Genomic DNA, 22377 nt, shown 5'->3' on the forward strand with positions numbered 1-22377 from the left:
CATAGACTGATGGGGAGAATTTATGGAACAGGTCTGGGGTGTTGTACCAGCGGGTTTTCAGTTTGTACCCATTTTCCTGAACAGAGACATTCCGGGACCCTTTATGAATGTATAAATGTCCCAGCTCTCCTCTTCTCTCTCGGAACTCAAGATAGATTTCCAATAGGAGCATTCTGAGCTTAAAAGTGCAGAGGAGTCCCCAAATAGGGAAGCATAGAGCATTGATATGACATGACTTTGGGGGGTCGAATGAGAACAGAGTGACTCCATAATTGTAGAGGTCTTTGTGAAACCCTATCTGCAGGAAGGGTCATTGAGGAAATGTTTAAGCTGGATATAGGGCCAGAATGGGAATGAGCCTGTGTCAGAGCTCTCAGCAAGTTCAAGTTGATTTGGAGTAATTGATTTTTAAGCTGACAGGTAGTTTGAAATGCTCCAAAATTTGCAGGAGATTGGGTAAGAATGTAAGTGGTGAAGAAAGAAACAATAGTACGTCGTCCGCAAAGGCCGCAATCCTAAATTCTCGATCCAGAATCCTTATGTCTTTAACATTTGGGTTGGCTCAGATGCAACGGAGAAGGGTTCTAGTGTAAGTATGTAAAGCAAGGGAGAGAGGGGGCATCCCTGTCTAGTTCCATTATGGATGGAGAAGGTTTTCGACAGATGGCCATTAACCTTTACCCTAGCTTTAGGGTTAGCATATAATGAAAAAATGAAGGCCCAGCGAGGTCAAGACTGATTCCATATAGTCCCAGGCTACTCTGTCGAACACCTTCTCTGCATCCATTGCCAGGAAAAAGCCTTGATGTCAGGAAGTAGTAAGCCAGTTGTGCAGGTTCAGGGCCTTAATGGTGTTGTCCCTGGCCTCTCTTCCAGGGACAAACCCCACCTGGTCTAGGCCCACCCAAGCTGGTACATGGTAAGACAGGTGAGTTGCCAAAATTTTGTCAAAGAGCTTGACGGTTCATGTTAAGCATGGAGATTGGATGATAAATGGCTACATTAGTAGGGTCCTTCCCTTCCTTGGGAATAACAGATATATAGGCTTCAAGAAATCTATCTGATCTACAAGAGTCAGTGGAGAGTGAATTAAATGCTTTAAGGAAGCTCAGCGCTAGGACGTCTGCAAACATTTTATAGTACAAGGCCGTAAAACCATGTGGGCCTGGACTCTTGGTTTTGTGGTTTTAAGTGCCTCTAGGAATTCTTCTGAGGTCAAGAGAGCTTCTAAAGCCAGGGACTCATCAGTTGACAGAGCTGGGGGGCTGTGTTGACTTAGGAAATCTCTAATTAATTCCTGGTGTTTTGAGAATGCAGGATTCGTGTCTCCTGGGCGTATGTTATATAGTTTTCTGTAGAAGCAATGAAACTGCTGTGCTATGTCCTAATTTTTAGTGTGTATCCTGCCCGTGGAGTCTACAATGCGATGGACTGGGACTGTGGAAGCCAATTTATGCTGCTGAGTGGCTCTGACCAATAACCTACCAGGTTTGTTATCCTGCTCAAAGAAGAGTTTTTGGGATAAGACATTGCACCGGTGCACTCTTTTGAAAAGTTCTTCTAGTAAAAGTGTTTGCATTTCTGCCAGTTCCTGTGAAGTTTTGAGTGCTAATGTGCATTTCTGCTGAGCCTCTAAGTTACGTATTTTGGTGGATAGCACTAGTATCAGGGCTTGACGCTCCTTTTTTTCCGGGCCAAGGCTGAGAGTAACTGGCCTCTAATAACACATTTATGGGCCTCCCATTGTGTCATGGGAGAGACATCTGGCTTACTACTATGGCTAAAGAATACTCCTAGCTCTTGTTTAAGTGCCACTAGGTCCCCAGGATCCGCAAGAAGGGACGTATTTAATTTCCAAAGTTTGGTGGAAGTAACCATATTGGGAAATTGTAGGGTACTTATGGTGGGGTGATGGTCAGACAATGTCATGTTCTCGATCGATGCACTGTGAAGATAAGGTAAGTCTGCTTGTGTTATAAATAGGTAGTCCAGTTTTGATTACCTGTTGTGCAGAGATGAGAAAAAGGTATAGTCTTTGTCTTGGGGGTAGAGGGTCCTCCAGGAGTCATGTAACGTTAGGGATTCAAGCTGGAGCTTGATTTGGCGAAGGACAGTGTAGGGGAGGGAGGAGGTGCCAATGGAGGTATCCAGTAGGGGGTCAAGAGGTACCTTGAGGTCACCCCCCACAATTAGAAGCCCCGATTGAAAGAGTGTGAGTTTTGCGAGAACCTCCCGCAGAATGTAACTTGTCTAGAGTTGGGGCAGTACATATTAGCTAACGTTACCTGCCTGTTTCTCCATAAGCCCTTCAAGAAAATAAATCTTCCCTCTGGGTCTATTAGATCCGGTCTTCAATGTCTAAAAATAACTCTTTAGAGAGTAGGATGAATACACCCTTAGTCTTAGCCCTTGAACACACGGTCGGACATTCCGACAACAAAATCCGTTGGATTTTGTCAGACAGATTTTGTCCGAAACTTGTGTTGCATACACACGGTCGGACAAAGTTGTCGGAAAATCAGATCGTACGTAACATGATGACGTTATTTCGTTACGACGAAGGCTAGTAGCCAATAGCTTTGGTTACGTTCAGGCTAGTAGCCAATAGCTTTGGTCTAGGAATTTGATCTGAGCATTCGTGGCACTTTGTCTGATTGGAATTCTCTACACACAATCAGACAAAGTCTGATCGGATCATGTTGTCGGAAAGTTTTATAGCCCAGTTCTAAAACTTTGTCCGTCGGTTATTCCGATGGAAACAGTCCGATGGAGCCCACACACAGTCGGATTATCCGACAACACTCTCCGATCAGACAGTTTCCATCAGAATGTCCGACCGTGTGTACAAGGGCTCAGAGTTAGGGTAGGTGGCATGGTAAGCTCTGGGAAAGTGATCATTATGGAAGCGTGGGGCTAATCCCGATTTAAAGTGTGTTTCTTGAAAAAAAAGATTTGTGTTCTAAGACGGTGTGCTTCTGCCAGGACACTGCTGCATTTTTCAGGGATGTTTAGTCCTTTAGCATTCAGAGAATATACTTTAAGAGAGAGGGGGACTAAGCGTATCAAATTAAGCGACATGGTAGGTGTTGAGTTGTAAGTACACTGGGATGAGCTTATAAACGGAAAACCAAAGCTGTTATGTGTTGGAGAGGGCAGTGGTGGAGGAGGCGATGGGGAGATGAGGAGAAAAGAGAAGAAGGGCAAAGAGAAAGAGACAAGGAAGGGGGGAGGAAAGAAAGGAAATACAAAAAGGGGGGGAAGGGGGAAAACCCCTTATAGAGTGCAAGGAGAAAGACCTCATAGAGAAACTTCTGGAGGTGTAGACAGGCCTGCTCTTCCACCTAAATAGACCAGGTAAGTGTAATATTGGGATAAGGGGATGGGGAGCCGGAGATTTTCAAATGGGAACCAGACACTCTGAGGTGGGATAGAAGTCTAACACCAGATTAATAGATAGTATCGACAAACCATGGCTAACAAATTAGAAAAAAAGTAACATACAGAACAGCATCAACAAGCAGGAGCCGTGAGAGTCAGGAGGGAGTTCACTCAAGTAAGTACAGGTTTCATTCCTTGTCCTCTCCTATTCTGTCCCAAAGCTAAAGATATACTCTATATAGGAGATTAGGACGTTTGGACTGTTGGAGGATTAGTTTCCCTCTAGCTCTCTTCAGCCAAGATGTAGGTGCTATCGAGCATTGATCTTCACATCAATAAGCTGAGTTGTGGCCGTGATATCCTCGCAACTGTCCGAAGTTCAGCTCACTTACATCCATAGTTAACAGATAGTACGTTGTAAACAACAGCCTAGCCTACCCATCCGGGTTGCCTCCATGGAGGAGCTGCAAGCAGTGATGTCAATGCCCATAGGAGTATGAGGAGTCTCTTGTACCTCTGGCAATCCAGTCCCTGGGAAAAGGGGCAGGCAGCCAGAATAGACAGTCCTGAGATCCTGTAGGGCACACTGCCATAACGGGAGCAAAATCAGGCCCTGAGTAGAATGGTGACATCTCCACCAGTAACTTTGTTATACTGTCAGTCCGTCAGGGGGACCTTTCCTTTTGTCCACTGATTCATGTGGCCCATGATTTGCCATGAGTCACATAAAGCAGGCTATATTTTCCCAGTTAGCATGTGCACAGTATTTCCTCTGTGTGTGATGGCAGACCTATTCAAAGCTACGTAAGGTGCCAGCTTTGTGAAAAGTTAAAAAATTAGGTATCATACAGCAGTAGTGATGCAGCATAGTCACAAAGCCAAACTGTAATCTAAGTGACTTGAACTCCTACTTGTGAGCATTCTTAAACTTGGCTCGCTCAGGGCCTGGATTGCAAAAGGAGTTAGTTACCTGAGCCAGGTCCTTTGAACCCTAGAGCATAGCACATTGAGAGCTCACTGCAGCTTAGACCGGGCAAAAAAAAGGTATAATTATTGTACGCCAAGGTCCAGAGCCATAAAATAGTTCATAGCAAAGGGCCTCCTGATTACATAGGCGTTTAGAAGCCAAACGAGAGGACGATCTTCAGGAGACAACAGCATGCAAGCTAAGGATAGTTATGGAGGATGCAACAGTATCCAACAAACAAACAATATCAGTCCCACATTCGTTATCAGCGAGTAGGACATGATGTAAAGTTACGCGTCTGCATAAGTCCCAGCCCGAGGGGGCTTCATAAGACTGAACAGTAAACAGGAATTGTAGGTGGTGACGAACATGCCAACAATAATGTAGAGGGGACTAGAGTATGTGGCTACTCACATAACCGGTTGCTTTAGGCTCATTGACCTGTCTTCTGATGAGCCGTTGAGGGCGAGGATCTGGGGTCACGGTCAGTGATGTTATCTTGGCCTCTTCTCTGTGAATTTGAGGCTGATCTGCGGCGTCTCTGGCGGTTGCGTTGCGAGCGGGGGGTCATTTCATGCTGGGTAGCAATCCAGGGTTCAGATTGCATAAAGGAGCTGTACTACTCTGGCACAGGAATGCCCAGGGTGTCACAGAACGCTTGTAGATCGATTGATGTATGCAAGAAGGCTGTGCAATTTCCAGCTGTCACAGATAAACAAAAAGGAACCTTCCAGCGATATATAATATGTCTGTCCCGTAAAGCGTTGAGAAGGGGACAAAGCTCTTTTCTATGTTGAAGCATGATCACAGATAAATCTTGGAAGATTTGTATGGGAGAGCCTTGATGCTGCAGCTGCTCATGATTGCGAGCTAATCTTATTATGTCTTCCTTCTGTGTGAAGCTTACCAGGCAGCAGACTGTGTCTCTTGGTGGCTCATCTTCCCGGCCTCTAGGCCTAAGGGCCCTGTGACATCTTTCTCTCTCTATGGGCGCATCTCGGGGCCTGCCAAGGAGTGCATTGCATATTGCCCACACCACTTGTTGTAACTGGGGGCCTTCTATTGTTTCAGAGAGCCCCCTAATTCACAGGTTGTGCCTCCGGCCCCCATTGTCGAGATCCTCAATGTGGCAATGCATCTCAACGAGTTGCTGGGCATGTGTATCAGTAACTTCCTGTACCTGTTTTATCGCTGCTCCGTGTGTCATGGCTGCCGATTCCACCATCTCTACATGTGATGCCACAGCCTTGATGTCAGCTTTCAGATCTGAGATTGCGGTGGTTAGTGTGCTTTTTATGTCCATCGCCTCTAGTTGAAGATCTGCCATACTTAGGAACGGTAATGGCTGCGGGACGTAACTGCCAGTGTTTGGATGTCCTCTGAGCTCGAGTGCTTTGGGCAGGCTGATCTGATTGGCAGCAGCAAGGCTGGAGGCCTGGGTAGAGGCCTGCGAGTCCACCTGTTGGGAGTGGAATATCGCCGGAATAGTCCGGCTGAGCTGCGTGGAGGGGTCCGCCTCAGAGCAGGTGGTAGAGCTGCTTCTCCCAGCCATCTCCTCATGCATGTGCCCAAGCTGTCTCGCTGATGGAAAATAATATGTCAGCCCTGGATGCCAGAGCACACTGTTCAAGCATCCATCTTGGTCTGGTACAAGGACACGCCCCTGAGTTGGTACATATTTGTTGGTACATCCCAACAAATATGCCAAGTTGATGATGTTGGGGATATCAGCACAGGAGTGGCATTGCTGGAGCAGTCTCTCTCCCCTAGCTGCCTGGGGAATAACTGCTCCGGTAAGGGTGGGGGCAAGGATACAGGAAATCTGTCACAAAAATTGTGATTGCCGAATGGTTTGTTTCATGGTCCTGGTGAGGACCCAACTGTCATGGTATAAATTGGTACCAATGACAAAGTTAAGGTGGAGTTTCCTAAAAAAAAATTCAGGGACCTCCACAGTGGTATTCTCTGAGATACTGCCTGTACCTTGAGCCACACCAAAAAGACAGCGGGGACTTAGTGAACTTAACTAATTTGGCTGAGGAATTGATGCAGGAAAGCTTGTTTTGGGTTCCTTGAGAACTGGGCTGTTGGTTGCTGGCTCTATGGCAGGGATGGGCCCTAAATAGGGAGGATGCAGCTCTGTTAGGGGAGAAGATGGCCAAAAACATTAGAGGGGCTCTTTAACTAGGTGATGAGGATGAGGGATCAGAAGAATCTCATCCAGCTAGTGAAAAAGGGGCAGAAAGTACCTTGGTGGTCAATGCAACTGGAATACATAAGTTCAATACATGTGGGCTGAAAAAAACATACTGCAGCTTGGGAATGAATAGGGAAAAAATAGCATGTGATAAAACAAAACTAAAATGCATGTTCATGAACACTAAAAGTTTGGTCTACAAAATGGAGGAACTGGAACTACTTATTCATGAGGAGGATTTCAACTTTGTGGGAGTAACAGATACCGGTGTTAGCATCACACATGACTGGCTTGTGACTATCCAGGGGTACTCCCTGTATTGAAGGGACAGGGTGAGTAGAAGATGGGGAAGGATGTGCATGTATGTCAAAAGCTGTCTGCTGGTGAATGAGGGATGACATTACTAACGGGGCACTGGAAGGAAGAAACATTAAGGAAATGAATAATGGGTGTATGCTACCGGCCACCTACCCTAAAAGATGAAGGCACAGAAAAAGCAGACAAGAGGGTGAGACAAGTACATTCAGTTTCAAGAGTGTGAACGTTACCAAACTGCGCTCCATTATTCATGACACTAAATGGGAAGATATTCTAGAAACCAAAAACACAGAGGAAAAGTGGGGGTGCTTTAAGAATATTTTAGGTAATGGCATTAGCCAGTGTATTCCAAAGGGCAACAAATGTAAAGGCTAAACCTGTGTGGCTAAATTCAAGCGTGAAATGACACATTAAAGAAAAAACTGTCCTTTAAAAAATTTAAGGCTGAGGGGACACCATTAACATTTTAGTACTACAAAGAATGTAATATGAAATGTAGGAGTGCAATCAGAGCAGCAAAAATAGACCAAGAGAGACACATTGCAGAGGAGAGTAAAAAGAATCCCAACATTTTTTTTTATTATATATATTAATAGTAAAAATTCCAGCGCATATTGGCCCCATAAAGGATGATCAAGGGATGTTGATTACAAGTGACAAGGTGAAGGGAACTGTATTAAATACTTTCTTCTCCTCAGTTTTTACTATGAAAAAGGAAGGGTATGATAGACAAGATGATGTTAACAGAAGCAAGTGTTCTAAAAAGACTAGAAAAAACAGGATTTTTAAAACAGCTTACCTGTAAAATCCTTTTCTTTGATGTACATCAGGGGACACATAGCCATAGTAGTTACTATGTGGGTTATATATCGGACCGACAGGTGATGGACACTGGCACGCCATTATGGCAAGGTGTGTACTCCCTATATAACCCCTCCCACTACTGGGAGTCCTCAGTTTTGTAGCCAAGCAATACAAGTGTATACCAAGAAGGGAGGGACCTCTGTGTCCCCTGATGTACATAAAAAAAAAGGATTTTACAGGTAAGCTGTTTTAAAATTCCTGTTTTCTTTTCTTACATCAGGGGACACAGAGCCATAGTAGTTACTATGTGGGATGTCCCATAACAATGGCAACTGAAGGGAGGGAGACACAACAAAAAAAAGGAGGCCAGAGGACTTATACTGCAGCCTGCAGTATACTGCACCCCAAGGCAATATCCTCATGACCTTTAATATTGATTTGATAAAATCTGATAAACGTATGAACGGAAAGACCAAGTCGCGGCCTTACAGGTCTGAGCCATAGAGGCCTGATGATGTACCACCCAAGAGGCACTAATTGCCCTGGATGAGAGTGCTCTAACATAAGAAGGAAGGAAGAATTGTCTTCTTTAAGCTGAAGCTTGAACAATCACTTGATGAATCCATTTGGAAAAATAGTGGATTTTGACGCTGCCTGTCCACATTTTGGACCCTCTGGCGAGACAAACAAAACATGTGTTTTTTTGCGAACCTGAGCGGTCACCTTTAAATAGACTCTGATCGCTCTTACTACGTCAAGGGAATGTAGTGCCTTCTCTTCCCTAGATTGAGGCTCTGGGAGAAAGAAGGAAGAATAATATCTTGATTTAAATGAAAACCTGTTACCACCTTTGGTGGGAATTCAGGATGAGGACATGAAACCACCTCACCCTTATGCATGATCAAATATGGCTCTTTACAAGACAGAGCCGCTAGCTCTGATATTCTTCTAGCAGAGCAAATGGCAACCAGAAAGATTATCTTTCTTGTCAAAAAGAACCAAGGGAATTTCTCGTAAAGGCTCAAATGGCTGATTCTGCAAAGGCGAGAAGACCAATTTTAAATCCCAAGGATTTAGAGATGCCTTGATAGGGAGATTAATCCATGTTACTCCCTGAATAAGCTACACACCAAGAGTAGCAAGCAAGATACCATTTAAAAAAACACTGACAAGGCCGGGATCTGGCCCTTGATAGAAGTCAAGGCCAGCTTTATTTCAGATCTCATATGCAGGAAATCAGGGATCCTGCCTATGACATACTTCCTAGGTTGCCAACCCCTGGATCCAAACCAAGAAACGCATGCCTTCCAGACTCTATATTAAGTGATTCTGGAACTCGACTTCCTGGCATTAATCAAAGTAGACACTACGGAAGGCGATCACTCACAATTTTTTATAGAGTGGGATTCAACAGTCAAACCTGTTAAGTTTTTCGTCCGTAAGGTAGTATGAAATACCGGACCGTGTGCGAGAAGGTCTGGCTATAATGGCAGCGTCCGAAGGACTCCTACTGCCATCTTTAGGATCTTGGTAAATCAAGATCTTCTGGGACCCACTGGGGCCGCCAGAATCACCTCCTTTCGTTCCTGCTTAATCCTGCGGAGAAGGTGCGGAATTAGCAGTAACTGGAGGAAATGCATAGATCAGTGAAAACTGATCCCATGGGAAAACAAATGCATCTGTTCCGCCTGCTAGCGAATCACTTATTCTCAACACAAGGTCGCCGACTTTGTTGATGAATGTGGACGCGAATAGGTCCATGTCTGGAATACCCCACCTCTGACATATCGCTAAGAAGATGTCGGGGAGAAGAGATCAAGAAATAATTGTTGGTGTCTCAAGTAATACGTCTGCCAATTCTCTATTCCTGAAATAAAAATTGCAGATAGGCAAGGAATTTTGTGTTCTGCCGAAGCTAGAACATTATTCACCTCTTTTTGGGCTGCACAACTTCTTGTGCCCCCCTGGTGATTGATGTAAGTCACTGCTGTGACCTTGTGAGACTGAATCCTGACAGGACAGTTCCGTAGTCTGACCGTCCCAGATTCTAGGGCCAGACGTACTGCCCTAATCTTCCAAAAAAGATTATAGGCAAGATCCTCTAACCTGGACCATCTCCCCTGGACAGAATCTTCTTACAGGGCTGCTTCCCAGCCTAAAAGGCTGGCATCTGTTGTTAACACCTTCCGGGATAAAGATTTTCCCTTTTGCTGGATAACAATCACCAATTTAGGCTCTGACTTACGTCGGGAGCCAAACGTATTGGAAAACAAACAAGGCCTGAATCTTTTTATTCCAAACCGACAGGATGGTGTTTTGAAGCAGTCTTTGAGTAAAACTGTGCGTAAGGGATGGCCTTGAAGGTGGCCACCATTTCCCCTAAAAATCTCCTGCACAGCCGAATTTTCCTTTGTTTTGATAAGTTGAATTAGTCCTACAATGGAACTGATTCTTGTCTGGGGTAAGAATACCTTCTTCTGAGTACTGTAATCTCCTTGATGGTTTTAAGGAGTCTTCCTAGGTTGAGTATCCAACCTAGAGATTTCAGATAGTTACGGCTGGGACTCTGGTTTTAGACTTGAGACTGAATAATCTATTAAAAATAGGCTAGTACCGTTATGCTTTGAGCCCTTAATCTGGCTAAAGGAGGTGTCAGGATCTTTCAGAACACTTGTGGTGCTGTGGCAGGGCCACAACTGAAAAGATAATCTTTTATTTCAAAACGCAAACATTTCTGGTGAGCGGGAAAATTTGGCACATGGAGATATGCATCTTTGATATCGATTAAAGCCAAATAACTCCCCTTTTTGCAGGATGGACACAACCAATCGAATTATGAAAGGATCGGATGTTTAAGTGCCGATTCAGATCTTCGAGATCTAGAATGGGTCTTACCCCTCTCTTTGGTTCTGAAACCATAAAAGGTTTGAGCCAAAAAAAACCTGTTCCACTAAGGGAACCTCTGATATAACCGAATGGGATAACAGCTGATCCAGAGGCCAGAAAGAGAGACTTCTTTTTTCTCTGGATCCTTGGGAACATTCTCAGAGGAGACGGAAACTCTTGTAACTCTAGCTGTAACCTAGAGAAAAAAAAAGCAGAAATACATCTGTCTTGACATTGTTCCTGCCAGATCATGAGAATCGCAGGACCTTTCCCCTCATCCGAAGCCATCGAGACTGCCTAGAGACAGATGCCCCTGGCATAGGAGAGGCAGCATGATAAAAGGAGAAATGTTTAAACCTCTTTTTACTGGTAAAGAGAGCTTTACCCCATTAGAGGACCTTTGGATGTACTTATCCAGATCGTCTCTAAATAGCCATACTCCATGAAGGGGAAACAAACTGGCTAATGCCGCGTACACAGGATCAGACTATCCGGTGGACTTGGTCTGCCACGGGACAATCCACCACAATCAGGCGGACTTTTTTTCCCAAAAGTCCGGTGGACTTAGAAAGAAGTTTTGACTAAAAAAATTTCCGGCGGACAATCCGGCCATCTGTGTGCTAGTCCGCCGGACTTTTGAAATGAATGGACTTGCCTGCACACGGAGAAAAGTCCGTTCATTTTGAATGCGGCTCCAGGTAGACGGGACTAGCAAAGGAAGTCAATGTCGCCGCCTTCGGCGGCGAGATTGACACCTCGCTGGCCCCGTCACCTGGTATGGACTTAAAGGGGAAGCCCTACGCCGAAAAAACGGTGTGGGTCCCCCCCACGACCATATCAGACCCTTATCCGAGCACGCAGCCCGGCGGGTCAGGAAAGGGGTTGGGGACAAGCGAGCGCCTCCCCTCCTGAGCCGTACCATGCCCTCAACATGGGGGGTGCTTTGGGGAAAGGGGCCCTGCGCCGAAGGCAGCGACATTGACTTCCTTCGCTAGTCCCGTCTACCTGGAACCGCGTTCAAAATGAACGGACTTTCCTCTGTGTGTGGGCAAGTCCGTTCATTTCAAAAGTCCGGTGGACTCCCGCCATAGTCTGGCGGTTTGTCCGCCGCACCTATTCCGGAAAAGTCCGGTCGTGTGTGAGCAGGTCCACTCGTTCGGAAAGTCCGGCAGACCTCCTCTTCAAAGTCCAGTGGTTTGTCCGCCAGGCTAAGTCCGGATAGTCCGATCGTGTGTACGCAGCATAAGAGCTTTTTACACGGTGCTTCGGCTGATCGATATTTCAGCCACAGGATTCTGCAAGAATGCACTAGTCCAAGCATAAGCCATAAGGCTTAAATGATAGAGTCTTTCTTAGTATCTACTGTGAGACATGTGTTAGATACACCAGTCCATTGCCGGGCCTGCTGATCAGGAACCCTCCATTTTCTTCATAGAAATCCTCTTTCATAGATAAAGTGTGGAGAATTTCTTGGGAGGATAATATTGTTTATCCAGATGTTCCCATTTAGAATACATACGCTTTTTTATGCATGAATAGGAAAAAAATCCCCATATGGGGGAGGTTCTAATGGACCCAATTAGAGGTAGGCACCTCAAAAGCCTGTGCTGCAGGCAGCAAAAAAGGTTGAGTAAGGGTGTACACAAGCAACGTGTCTTGTGATGCTACTCCTTACATATTAGGATCCTCCAAAGAGGAAAAATAAGTATCTTCCAAATATTTAGGAAGATCTACCTGATCCCCAGCCTCCTGCACCTCAACAAGAGTGCCCTGACGGCTCAATCTGACTAGCCGTATCTCTCTCAGAGGAGGACATTCTTTTGGAAATGGCTTCAGTTTACAGTGAAAAACCAATGACCCTTTAGAGAAGTTCCTGATCCCATTACCATTCATAGCCTGAAGCATAAAGCAGAGGCACTATGCAAAAGAATGTACATTGCTAGGCTATAGTTCAGCGCCATTAGCTGCTATTAATCCTAGCTTCAGTAAAGTATAATGTGTCAAAGGAATAAGCCTGTGTTCACTAACCTGAACAAGCCATCCTCCTGCTCTGTCCTTCCACAGCCAGCAGCAGCTTTCACATACACAGCTCTAAAAATTAGCTTCCTCCATGTGTGGCTGGCATCTGATGCCGTTAGCCACGCCCCTCTGCAAATTACGGCCCCCCTCCGTTCCTTTCAAAGGAAAGTGCTTTCCCGCGTGATCGGCGTCCTGTGGACATGCAGGCATGGCGGGGAGGGGGTAAATTCTCCGCTAATGCGGCCATGGTCTGTACCTTTTTTTTCAAAAAGGCAACTGCTTTGCATCCTGTCCCCTGAAGGGGGAAAAAAACAATATTGGGGGCACAGGAGGAGACCAGACCCCCCTTCTTACCGGAGAAACTGTTGCAGCTGGAGAAGAGGAGAGTGAAGGCTTCCTTGCTGTTTCCAGAATCAGGATGCTGAGTACAGCCTCCAGTGGTGACACATAGGCATGACAACATTATACATAGAAGGAGAAATTCCTGAGAAAATCTCCCTTACATTATCCTCGCAGCAGGGTTTTATCAAAGATAAAGACCCAATCTTCACCCTCATGGTGGCCTCCGAGACCTTTTAGTAAACCTTCAGGAACCGGGGATCCTCGGGTTACCCACAATCCTGGATCTGCGACAGCACCCTGCCAGTAAAAAATGTTATGGCCTTACTACCAAAAAGTACTGGATCCCAGTGCCCAGCTCTCAAAGAGAAGCGTTCGCAAGCAAAACCTAGTTTCTTCGGACACGAGGCCCGGGTACCATTCATTTAGCCCATGAAAAGACATCAGAACGGAGTCGGTCAGCATGGCTAGCCCCATCAAGGAATGCTTCAGGTGGAGCTTAGCACAGCACATCTCGTGACCAACACCTTAGACACTGGCAAAAAAAACTGAGGACTCCCAGTAGTGGGAGGGATTATATAGGGAGTACACACCTTGCCTTAGGGGCGTGCCAGTGTCCATCACCTGTTGGTCCGATATATAACCCATATAGTAACTACTATGGCTCTGTGTCCCCTGATGTAATTAAAGAAAGGTAATATGAACAAATCACCAGGACCAGATGGCTTGCAGCCAAGAGTCCTCCAACAATCATGTCATTGCCAGACCATTATTCCAAATATTTAAGGAAAGCATTTTGACTGGAATGGTACCAACTGATTAGCGTAAAGCTAATATGGTGCCAATATTCAAGAAAGAGCTGAGATACATACCTGGAAACTACAGGCCAGCCAGGCCTTACATCAATAGTTTTTAAACGTTTGGAGGGGATGATAAGGGACCAAAGCCAGGAACTTGTGCAAAATGGTAACGAAAACTGCGCTGTCAGGCTAAAATCAAAAACAAACAGCTGCAACATACCATGTGACATAACAGCATACCATCAGAAATTAAAATAAACAATGTTGTGCTAAAAAAAGAGAACAAATGACCACCTATCACCTGAATAGTGATAGGAAATAGAAAAATGGAGTCCACAATAATCCCGGTGATCCAATATCAATCCGTGATTGTTGTGAAAAATCTGAAGTACAATGACAGCTTCCAACAAAAGAAACATGTGCTGTGTCCAGATCTCCACCCAGTGATCAAACACAAGGATTACCAAAAAAAATGTGACCATACGCTATAGATAGTCAATTTGAACATGTAATGTAATGATATCCTTTGATTCTCAATGATAGTGGACTGTCATGGGCAATACCACTGCACACCTTGGTAATCAAATGTTCCGCAATGTATATGTTTAAAAATTAACAAAGAGACCTTGCATGACATAACTCTGTATATAAGTGGTTTGTTGAATACAGAAATAGTATATTTACACATCCTCCAAGTAAAAGGGGCTTTTCACATATAAAATTTGTGGGCACACACAAGATTTGTGTTTGATCACTGGGTGGAGGTCTGGATACAGCATATGTTTATTTCGTTGGAAGCTTTCATTGCACTTCTGATTTTTCACAACAATCACAGATTGATATTGGATCACTGGGACTATTGTGGACTCCATTTTCTATTTCCTATCACTAGCTAAGTAATAGGTGTTTACTTCTCTTTTTTTTTTTTTTTTTTTTTTTTTAGTGCAACGTTTTTTATTTTAATATCCAGGAACTTGCAGATAAGAATAGTATCATAGGTAGTAGCCAGCATGGGTTCATGAAAGATCATTCTTGCCAGACCAACCTATTAACATTCTATGAGGACCTGAGCTGCAATCTGGATAAGAAAGGCCTGTGGATGTAGTGTATCTAGATTTCGCAAAAGCATTTGACACAGTACCCCATAAACGCTTAATACACAAATTGAAGTCTGTGGGCATCAACGATAGTATATGTACCTGGATAGAAAACTGGTTGCAGGGGGGAGCCCGCCAAAAGGGTGGCGATAAATAACATATTTTCTAAATGGTCTTCAGTTATAAGTGGGGTATCCTAGGGCTCTGTCCTGGGACCAATTCTGTTTAACTTGTTCATAAATTATATAGAGGTTGGTATAAATAGTTCATGCTCAGTGTTTGCTGAGGATACAGAGTTAAGAAGGGTAATCACTTTACTACAGGATATTGAAACTCTACAGGAAGACCTCAATAAATGGGAAGAGAGGGCAAACACATGGCAAATGAGGTTCAATGTATGGTAATGTAAAGTAATGCACTTGGGAGTCAAAAGCATGAATGCAAGTTACACGCTGGGGGAGAACCTCTGGAGGAATTAATAATGGAAAAAGATCTGGGGGTCCTAGTTGATGACAGACTCAGCGATATCATGCAATGCCAAGCTGCAGCAAGCAAGAACAGCAGAATATTAGCATACATTAAAAAAAGGTATTTACTTAAGAGATACAACTATAATTCTATCACTTTACAGAACTCTAGTTCAGTCGCGTATTGAGTTCTGGTCACCAGTCCACAGGAAGGATGTACTAGAAATGCAACAAGTCTAGAGAGGGGCAACAAAGCTAACAAGAGGGCTGGAGAATCTCAGTTACAAAGAAAGACTACAAACATTAAATGCATTCTCCCTGGAGAAGAGGTACCCAAGAGGGGATATGCTAGCGATATACAATATAAAATGACTAAGTCTTAGGTCACTCATGATGACACGTGGCCACTCAATGAAGTTGGACAAGAAAAGGTTCAACCTTAAACTGCATAAGGGTTTTTTTTTTTACTGTTAGAGCGATAAGGATGTGGAACTCTCTTTCACAATCAGTAGTTGCAGCAGGAAATGTAGCAAATTTAAAAAAAAATCCTTAGATTGACATACAGTATTATTGAGCACACTATTCAATGATATGAGAAACGGTAGGGATATATTACTTACATACACACTCACAAAGGTTGAACTGGATGGACTGGTGTCGTTATGAAACTGTTACAAGAAGCAAAAAAAAAAAACACAGCTCTATCTCAAATCTTCTTATTCGTCTGCTTGTCCATTTAGGCACACAGTCAAAACGCTTGAGGGCTGATGAGGGGAAACTTTGTTTGGCACCTGAAATGTGTATGCTTATAAAATGTTATATATATATATATATATATATATATATATATATATATATATATATATATATATATATATATATATATATATATATATATATAATTTTATAATTTAAAACTTTGGACATGTGGACATTTGTGTGGTGCTCTCATTGGCCTGTAAATACCACTGTAGAAGGGCACACTGGGAGGTAAGTGTTTAAAAATGTGTATATTTGGTAAACCCACCCCCCCCCCCCAGTCCACAAACTGTATGGAATTCAGTACCATTTTAATCCCAAAGTCCACTACCACAATAGAACAGGAAGACTACATCTGGGTGCAAGCAAACATTGGTTTGTTTTGTTTACTAACATGAATCTTAAGCCGCGTACACACGGGCGGACTGTATGGCCTACTTAGTCCGTCATACAATCCGACGGACAGTCCGTCCTACTTTCGAATGAACAGACTTGACCACACACGGATAGCCAAACAGTCAGTCGAAAGCTTGCGCGATGACGTGTACAGCACGTACGACGGGACTAGAAATAGGAAGTCGAATACACAGCAATGCAACCTTTCGCCGTGTAAATCCTTTCTGAGCATGCGCCATTCTTAGTCCGTCAAACTAGCCTACTGACGAGCGGATTGTCCGCTGAAACCAAAGTATGACGGACAGAATTTCGAAAATTCCGAAATTCCGAAGTACGCCAGACTGCACGCTGAAAAAGTCAGCTGAAGCCCACACACGAGCTGACTGTCCGCTGAAATGTGTTTCGACGGACTAAGTAGGCCATACAGTCCGCCCGCGTGTACGCGGCATTACAGTAAACCCAGTGATGAGGTATGTAAACCAAAGCTTTTCCATTACTTAAGTAGATAAAAAAGCAAATACATTTCACAAACCTTATTCAAGGAAAATGACCTAGAGTAAGCTGATTCTAACAGACATTATTCAAGCATTTGAATTTGATGAACACTGTGACCTAAAAAGAAATGAAATTGTAAAAAGAAACAAAGTTATTTTGAAGAACTCAGGAATCCGGGGAAAGTTTGAATAGGTATGTCAGAACTGAAACTTATCACATTAAAGAAAATGTGCAGAATCAGAAATTCTCAGTGGGAGTGTAAAATCAGAGTTTACAGAAATGCATTCAAATACACAATACCTCATCATTAATAAAAGCAATATGTAAATGATTAAAGACCCTGCAAATAACATTGTCCAAATGGCATTGTGACAACGTTTTATAAGTTCAGCTCAATGAAAAATATTGTGGAAAAAGACTCAAGAGACAAAGGGAAATTTCCAATGTATGGTCAAACTAGTAAAAACCAGGACAAGATGAATTATTTTACAGCTCAGTGTGGACTGAAAGGCAAGCAATGCACAGACAAGCAAACACAGTGACACCAGAAACAGACTCTTGCAGAGCAGAAGACATTATTACAGCCAGCATAAAAAGTGTCAGAGAAGAAAAGTGATTAGCGGTGCAACCAAGTATAATGCAACCTTCTTGCTGGATGAGAGGTTCATAATCTATTACGCTGCTAATTCAGGGCAAAGTGACAACGTCTGTTTAAAAGGGACCTCTCTGACCCACTAATACTCACTTTGACAGCCATCCCCCGCAGTTCCATCCTCAGAGCAAGCACAATATCTACCTATCTACTGCAGCCGTGCGCTTGTTTTACCTGTTCTGGATGTAAACGACACATCTAAAGAGCTGAAGAGGTTAAAGGAAATATAAACCCCTCTTAAAATGTAATATATTTAGGTTTAGGTGTCCTTTGATGTAGTGATTGCATTTGTTTTTCTGTACATTTTCTGCAAGTACAGAGAGATATATTTTGCTGCCCCCATTTCTTAGGATTAGTAAAATGCAATATGTAATTTTTTTTTGTGGGTTTTTTGCTTTGTTTTGGGTTTAGGTGTTAACCATTTTGCTGCCGCTGACAAGAAGCTTACATTGGTGGCAGCATAAGGGAGCTATAGCAGGTGGGGTGTGGTGTGCTTACATTTGTTAGGTCGACTACCTACTTTCTAGTGGAAATGATCACTTCTACACCTCCCATAAGTTACTAGCTCACTTACACCCTTAAGATCACTTCTACACCTACCATAAGTTAGTAGCTGTCTTACACCCTTAGGCCCCTTTCACACGGGCAGCTGTTCTGCCGCTGTTAAAAGCATGTTTCGTTATTTTGAAATTCAGAGAATCCTGGCACAGCGTTCACTTGCAGTTGTACATTGCGATTAGCTGTGTTTAGCTGCGTTTACATGCGGCTGCGTTTAGCTGTGGTTGGAATTCTTGCCATTTCTGATGTGCTTCCTATTGTTTTTCTTTCCTTGTTGCTGCTGCTATATGCAGCAGAAATAGTACACCGCCATTACCTGCAGTTATGTGCAGATATTTGCAGTAAATCATTCCTGGATGCAGTCAACTTTATTTTTTCTATCTGCACAAAACCGCATGTAACAAAACTGCCACTAAACGCAGTGTGTGAATGGGACCATAGGAAAGCATTGTGTGCATTTAGCTGTGGTAGATAACATCATCTGTCCGCAGCTAAAAGCACAATTCTATCCACCCGTGTGAAAGGGGCCTTAAGATCACTTCTACACCTCCCATAAGTTACTAACACTCTTTGCAACCTCCCCGGCCCAGAACGGATAATGGCGGGTGGTGAGAGTGGATGGAGATCATTGAACATCTATGAATTATTGCAAGAACAACAAGGTTTGCGTCACTTCGGGGGGTTCAGAGCTGTCATTCCTCAGCTGCTACGGTCAGTGGAGGAACTAATAACTAATAACCTCTGTAATATTTGGGGGTTATTTTAGCTTAAAGGTAGAGCTTACCAGTGAGCTGAGTCCACGCCAGATATGCCGTTTTAAGGGCTTGTAGGCCCACTTTTATTAAAGAAAGAAAAGTCCGATAACAAAATAGTTGCCCACACAGGGGTTTCAGCTTTCCACAGCAATAATGTACGTAGAACCAAAAATACCAAGCCACCTGGCTCTCTTTAGCAGCACTGCTGCTCAGACTTCTGCTGCAGCCCTCTTGGCTCTTTAACAGAGTTCCTGTACACCCAGTACCTCAGTACTCTTTACTAGCTTCTTTTTTTCAGCCCACAAGCTTGGACCCTCTGTCTGCTCTGACAGACCGACCTGTGCAGACATGCACACTTCTTCTCCCTTACTCGCCTGGACTCCTCGGGAGGGTGGAGCCCAGAACCATGGTCTTGGCTCTGTTTTAAACCCAGGACCCACCTGTGTAATCATCCAGCCAGACTTCTGGCTGTTCCCAAAACCCGGTCCCAGGATTGGAGATTCTGTACTACCACACCTCCTACATGATAGCAATAAGTTTACGTAAAATAACATTAAAAAAAAAGTAACATACTGTAAAAAAAAAAAAAGCAAAAAAGAAAAGAAAATAAAGCCACCCCACATACATACATTTGTAAATGCGTTTAGTGTGATGGAGTCCCATCCGTACCTCATACATGGGAGGAAGAGGTGACAGCTCCCCCTGCACCCCTCAAGGGATCTAGCTGTGTCAGGAGAGGGGGCCACCCCCCTGAGAAAGGTAAATTGAGAAAGAGGACCAATGCTGTCTCAGCCCAAGCCATTATTAAAGTAGACCATCAATGGTCATAACATATTCATGTGTTAGAATGGCCCAGTCAAAGTCCAGACCTAAATCCAATTGAGAACATGTGGCAAAACTTGAAAATTGCTGTTCACAGATGCTCTGCATCCAATCTGACAGAGCTTGAGCTATTTTGCAAAGAAGAATGGGCAAATATATCACTCTCTAGATGTGCAAAGCTGGTAGAGACAAAAAGACTTGCAGCTGTAATTGCAGTGAAAGGTGGCTCTACAAAGTATTGACTCATGGGGGCTGAATACAAATGCACGCCACAAACAACTGACAATTGCCCCCTATGAGGTTGTCTTTTTGACTTCCTGTCTTGGAAACACAACACAAGGTGAGAGGAATTCTTATCTTGAACTGTTATTATTAGAGCATGTGTCTCCATGTTCTAGATTTTCCTTGCACCTCTTGCTCTTATGACTACTCTAAATTAGTTGTCATATGGGTAATTAAAGCTTTTTCAGTGTTGTACTATATAGCTGTTAGTTAGAGGAATATGGAGAGGAAATGGAGGTGGTTAACCCAAAGATGATCTTTAGCCCCCAACACCTGAGCATTTTTCTGCTAGTTTCCCTACAGTTGGATATGCAGACTCTAATCCAATTTCTAATTGTTCATGTTCACACTTGTATGCTTAGTTGCCCTATGTTCGAAAAAGTACATCAGCTTTTTTGAGCATAGGCAGGAATTTGGGCTCCATAGGCCTCAGTGGGAATACCTGTAAATTCATACATTTTTTTTTTTCACTTCATATCAAAGATAACATGGAGACACATGTACAGAAAAACTTTTGAGACACAATAATTGATCAAATACAAATAGTAATCATCAAAAAGTCTGTATTACACCGCAATTTCCTGTGTGACTCTGATGGAGTCCCATCCGTACCTCATACATGGGAGGAAGAGATGACAGCTCCCCCTGCACCCCTCAAGGGATCTAGCTGTGTCAGGAGAGGGGGCCACCCCCCCTGAGGAAGGTAAATTAAGAAAGAGGACCAATGCTGTCTGAGCCAAAGCTATTATCAAAGTAGACCATCAATTCAGAATGTATGTGGGGTAAGCGTGAAAATGGTCGTCCTAGGATCAGGAGATACAACAAGCTTTAGAGTCATATTTCACAGTAACCGCAGTGCAAACTATAAATGTGTGGACAATTGTGACTGTAAAAAAAGGAAATAGATACGTCTCGTATGATGTCAATGCCCAAGCACCCCAGCTGTCCATTGTGAGCCAGAGGAAGTCGTACACGTGAGTATATGTTGGCTAGACTGAAATTCAGATTGTCTGTCAAATTGCAGCCACAATGGGTGGCCCATCCATGGTGCCTCCACATCTCCAAACAGACAGGGGGTATGGTTATGTCTTTAAGAAAAAATACTGTGTTTCAGCCATATGAAACAATTTGAGAGAACCAAAAACCAAAAAGAGAAACAGGAGACCCGAGGAGACAAAAAAATGAGGGTGAGGAAAGGAGGAGAGATAGATAGAAGAAGAGAAGAAAAGGAGAGGCAAGAAGAGAATCTTCAGTGACGGTGTAATATGCAGTCCCCTACCCAGTGCCAGAGGAATGGGAGGCAGTAGATGGCAGAGATATGTATCTAGTCCAAGTTCCCAGATGGCATCATGTTTGGCAGCAGTATCCAAAAGGATGCTAGTTGTCTTTTCCTGGGTCATTATCCATGAAATTTTTCTTTTAACCAAAGTGAAGGATACCGAAGGCTGCTTGGGTATTTGTCAGTTTAGTTCCTAGTAGAATGAACATAATGAGGCGTTGGGTCAGTTTTGGTGTCCCTGGGTAAGGGAAGTTAAGGAGAGCTATTTGAGGAGTCTCTGAGGGATGGGTCTATCCCTAAGTTTACTAATGATGTGGAAAACTATTCCAGAGTCCTATGATCTTGAGACAATCCCACCATGTGTGGAGCAGCGACCCCATGTGTCCGCAATTACAGAAACACAGTGGAGATGCGTTTGGGTAAATTATAGCAATTTTTAGTGGAACAAGATACCACCTCATTAGTACTTTCAGGTTAGCCTCGATCAGTGTCGTGTTCAGTAAGCCCTTATAGGCTGAGACTGATGCTCTGTGGCACTCCGCCAGGCTCCAGCTCTGTCCCAGGTCTTTCTCCCACTCCCTCATGTAAAGGGTTTTAGATTCAGCCAAGGCAAGTGATTGTATATCACCATTATCCCTCCCTGCTGCTCCATAGCCTGACCACACCACATTTCATATACCGTGACCGTCAGAGGGTTGGATGCAGAGGACATCAGAGAACGAACAAAGTGTGAAATCTGGTGGAGTCTGACCCTTTCCATCATAGGCATTTCCAGCCTGATAGAACAATGGGCAGATGTTAGAGGCCCAACCGAGCTAACAAAGTGTCCAATTCTCTAGAGCTCCTTATCCAGCCACCATTGAAAAACCTTGATGTCCATACCCGGGGGAAAATGGGGGTTTTCGAAAGATATGTGACAGTGGGTGCCAATGTGAGATTAGAATTAGGTTCCTTTTGAGGGAGTCCCAAAGGCTTAGGGAGTGTGACAGTGTAGATGCCATAATGGTATGTCTAGTGTTGGCAGGGCACCATAGAAGGAAATCTAGGGTGTATTGGGGAATTTCCTGCAGCTCCATATGTACCCAGTCTGGGTGTGCTATTTTTGAG

This window comes from Lithobates pipiens, unplaced genomic scaffold (genome assembly GCF_037356315.1).
Source record: "Lithobates pipiens isolate NorthernLeopardFrog02 unplaced genomic scaffold, aLitPip1_a1.2 Scaffold_16, whole genome shotgun sequence".
In the NCBI taxonomy this organism is placed as follows: Eukaryota; Metazoa; Chordata; class Amphibia; order Anura; family Ranidae; genus Lithobates; species Lithobates pipiens.